Consider the following 4,978-nt stretch of genomic DNA (forward strand, 5'->3'; position numbering starts at 1 on the left):
TAGCAGTTTTTTCCCCACTTGGAGGACCTACAACATCTTTTGTGCAGTTCCCATTTTTACATTGTTCTCCAGGAACCTTGTTTCCCAGCAATGCAGACCCCTACCCTCTGCAGCTGTCAGGGCTGCTTTAAGAATTGGAGTGACTATGAATGAGCATTGAGTGGTATTTGCAATTACATTCTGGCTCTTTCTACAGCAAACACACTTTACTCAACGCAACTTTGGAGGCTGTTTCTGTTTGTGTGAAGACGTATCTGGAATTTACCATCTGTAATGGTATCTCCCTCCCTATGATGAGATGTCCCTAAGTGCATTGTCTGCACTGTTTTCTCAGCTCGCCCTGCCCTTCCCAATACTGGTTCACTTCAATGCCCACAGTCTTTATGGAGTAGAACTACAACCACTGGCCATGGTAAACCCGTCAAAGATTGCTCAGAGCTCAGTCTTTGACTCTTAAACAGTGGTGTTTCTACACACTTCTGTGTGGTATATGGGTCTTATTTGGCCACCGACCTTTCCATTTGCAGCTCAGGTCTTCTCCCATCCATCCAATGGAGAATCCGTGATGACCTATGCAACAGTGTTCCGATCTTTTGACCCTTGCTCAGCATCAGTTGCCTGGGTGTCCACCCAGATGGGCTCTTTCCAAAGCTGATTGGAGTACTTCCACCACTGCCACCACCCATTGCACCCCGCCACATGGAAGTATAGACGTGGTTGTCCAGAGTGCAACTGCAGTCATTCTGTTGGTACTTAGTCTGTGATCTCCTCTTCCTTGGGATGCACCCGTCAGAAGACAGCACCTTGGTGGACCCCTGAAATCACCATGGCCATTGGAGAGTACAGGCAGGTTTTCCAATGCCTTAAGTGACATTCATTGATAGAGTACCTCATTGCATTTAAACAGCTCTGTGCCTCAGTCTGCCACCTCATAAAATGACAGAAACACACAGTCTGGGAGTTTTATGTTGCTAATATTGGGCCATAGACTTGCTTTGCAAGTTTGGGCAAAGATTCTATGCCTCTGTGGACACCAGTACCCTATGATGTACCTGGTATTCCTGTGAATGGTAAGCCTACACTGACTTGGAAGCTGTTGCTGAACATTTTGCTTTTCATTATGCCCAAGTGTCTGTGTCTGAGAATTATCAGCCTGCACTTCATGTCCTCAAAGACGATAGGACAACTACCATTACAATGTACTACATGTCATCTGAAATCTTGAAATGCTTTTTCAGAGAGGGGAATTCCTCAGTGGCCTAGCCCTTTGCCCTGACATGGCTCCATGGTCATACCGCATCCACAGCTAAATGCTCAAACACTTACCAGTGGATTGCCGATGTCACATCTTTGCCATTTGCAACTGTATCTGGAACGAGGGTGAGTCCCAGCACTGAAACTCAGTAAACACCCCCTTCAGATAGGCAGCTATCATCCAAGAAGCCTCACTAATGTTCCCTGCAAGTTATTGGAATGGATGGTGAGCTGACGGCTGTGATGGCACATTGAATCTTGGGATCCTTTGGCTCCATCCCAGGGCAGCTCCCCCCCCCCCCCCCTTGCAGGTCTGGGGGTTAGAATAGGCCCAAGGTATTCCTGCCTGTCATAACAGGCAACTGAAAGAAGTCTCGCACATTTCGGCCTTTATATGATGGTCCCCTTTAGAGTTTGACCTCCATTTTTCAAAATTTTCCTGAAGAGCAAGCCAATTGGAGAAGGGTGCCTTATATGGTGCATTGTGTCCATCATGCATTGAGATCTTTAGCCCACTTTCTCATCATCGTATACCCCTAGCTTACTTATTTGTTACATAGTTTAATTCTTAACTTCTTTGTGTGTTTTTGGGTACTTGCATTGTTTAATTCATAAATTTCGGGCGTATTATAGTATTTGAGAGTTGTAGCATCGCGCTTTAGTGTTTACTTCATAGATTCTTACTTAAATTGCGTGTGAGTTTCGTATAGGAAGTGCAATTTCGAGTTTTAGTTACTGTAATCGTAAATTCAGGCAGATTGTAGTGCAGTCGTTAGGCATTTGTACAGGTTAGTTAATACATTCTTTGTGTGTTTCCCTTGTGTTATCTAGGCACTGACTCGTGTTTCAGTAACTGTTGTTCAACATCGATTAGAATGGACAGGGACTGTGATTGCTGTGTTCGGATGAGGGCTGAGTTGGCATCCCTTCGCTCACAGCTGCAAGCAACGCTGACTTCGGTCGCGCAGCTTGAGGCTGTTGCCAATGGGCACCACTGTGGGGAGACGGACTTGGGTATCACGGGGATATCAACCTCGTCCCGTCTGTTCCCAGATCGGTCTGCCGCTGTGGTTGCCCCGGTTGCTGCCTGCAGTGGGGCTGAGCCCTCACCTGTGGTTGATTGGGAGGTCGTTCCAAGGCATGGCAGGCAGCGAAAGACGTCCCCGGAGGCTGATCAGAAAGCCTTCCCGATGCGTCTGACAAACAGGTTTCAGGCACTGTCTCTGGCTGAGCCAGATGCAGCTGCCTGCCCTGTTTCAGAGGATGATTCTCAGTCTTAAAGGTCCAGGAGGTCCAGGCAATCACAGAGGGTGGGCTTATTGGTAGTTGGGAGTTCCAATGTTAGGCGCGTAATGGGGCCCCTTAGGGATATGGCGGCTAAGGAGGGGAAGAAATCCAGTGTGCACTCCGTGTGCATTCTGGGTGGAGTCATTCCTGATGTGGAAAGGGTCCTTCCGGATGCCATGAAGAGCACAGGGTGCAGCCAGCTGCAGGTGGTGGCACATGTCGGCACTAATGATGTGTGTCGCTTTGGATCTGAGGAAATTCTCTCTGGATTCCAGCGGCTATCTGATTTGGTGAAGGCTGCCGGTCTTGCTTACGAGATGAAGGCAGAGCTCACCATCTGCAGCATCGTTGACAGAACCGACTGCGGACCTTTGGTGCAGAGCCATGTGGAGGGTCTGAATCAGAGGCTCAGACGGTTTTGCGACCGTGTTGGCTGCAGATTCCTTGACTTGCACCATAGGGTGGTGGGGTTTCGGGTTCCGCTGAATAGGTCAGGAGTTCACTACACTCAGCTGGCGGCTACATGGGTAGTGGAGGCCGTGTGGTGTGGACTGGGCGGTTTTTTAGGTTAGAAAGCCTCAGGAAAGTACGGGGTGGGCTGCAATCTCAAAGGGTGCATGGCAAATGCAGGACGTGCTTGGATCAAGGAACAGTCAGAATTGTAGTTGTAAATTGTTGTAGTTGTGCTGGGAAAGTCCCTGAGCTTCAAGTGCTAATAGAAAGCACAGAAGCTGAAATCGTTATAGGTACAGGAAGTCTCAGACGGTGTTCAGGAAAGATAGATTAGGCAGAATTGGTGGTGGAGTGTTTGTCTCTGTCAGTAGTGGTTTCTCTTGTAGTGAAGTCGAAGTAGATACTCCATACAAATTGGTATGGGTGGAGGTTATACTTAACAGCCGAACTAAGTTAATAATTGCTTCCTTCTACCGACCCCCAGACTCTGATGATATAGTTGTGGAACAGTTCAGAGAAAATTTGAGTCTCGTAACAAATAAATACCCCACTCATATGGTTATAGTTGGTGGGGACATCAACCTTCCCTCGATATGTTGGCAAAAATACTTGTTCAAAACCGGTGGTAGCAGAAAACATCTTCCGAGATTGTCCTAAATGATTTCTCCGAAAATTATTTCGAGCAGTTAGTCCACGAACCCACACGAATTGCAAATGGTTGCGAAAACACACTTGACCTCTTAGCCACAAACAATCCAGAGCTGATAGAGAGCATCATGACTGATACAGGGATTAGTGATCACAAGGTCGTTGTAGCTAGGCTCAATACCGTTTCTTCCAAATCCACCAGAAACAAACGCAAAATAATTTTATTTAAAAAAGCGGATAAAGTGCCACTAGAAGCCTTCCTAAGAGACAATCTCCATTCCTTCCGAAATGACTATGCAAATGTAATGAGATGTGGCTCAAATTCAAAGATATGGTAGCAACAGCAATTGAGAGATTCATACCTCATAAATTGGTAAGAGATGGAACTGATCCCCCATGGTACACAAAACAGGTCCGAACGCTGTTGCATAGGCAACGGAAAAAGCATGCGAAGTTCAGAAGAATGCGAAATCCCGAAGATTGGCTAAAATTTACAGACGCGTGAAATTTGGCACAGACTTCAATGCAAGATGCCTTTAATAGGTTCCACAATGAAACATTGTCTCAAAATTTGGTAGAAAATCCGAAGAAATTCTGGTCGTATGTAAAGTACACAAGCAGCAAGACGCAGTCAATACCTTCGCTTCGCAGTGCCGATGGTACTGTTACCGACGACTGTGCCGCTAAAGCGGAGTTATTGAAAGCAGTTTTCCGAAATTCCTTCACCAGGACAGATGAATGGAATATTCTAGAATTTGAAACACGAACAGCTGCTAGCATGAGTTTCTTAGAAGTAGATACCTTAGGGGTTGCGAAGCAACTCAAATCGCTTGATACGGGCAAATCTTCAGGTCCAGATTGTGTACCGATTAGATTCCTTTCAGATTACGCTGATACAATAGCTCCCTACTTAGCACTCATATACAACCGCTCGCTCACCAATAGATCTGTACCTACAGATTGGAAAATTGCGCAGGTCGCACCAGTGTTTAAGAAGGGTAGTGGGAGTAATCCATCTAACTACAGACCTATATCATTGACGTCGGTTTGCAGTAGGGTTTTGGAGCATATACTGTATTCAAACATTATGAATCACCTCGAAGGGAACGATCTATTGATACGTAATCAGCATGGTTTCAGAAAACATCGTTCTTGTGCAACGCGGCTAGCTCTTTATTCGCACGAAGTAATGGCCGTTATCGACAGGGGATCTCAAGTTGATTCCGTATTTCTAGATTTCCGGAAAGCTTTTGACACCGTTCCTCACAAACGACTTCTAATCAAGCTGTGGGCCTATGGGGTATTGTCTCAGTTGTGCGACTGGATTCGTAATTTC

This window comes from Schistocerca serialis, chromosome 2 (genome assembly GCF_023864345.2).
Source record: "Schistocerca serialis cubense isolate TAMUIC-IGC-003099 chromosome 2, iqSchSeri2.2, whole genome shotgun sequence".
NCBI classification, from domain to species: domain Eukaryota; kingdom Metazoa; phylum Arthropoda; class Insecta; order Orthoptera; family Acrididae; genus Schistocerca; species Schistocerca serialis.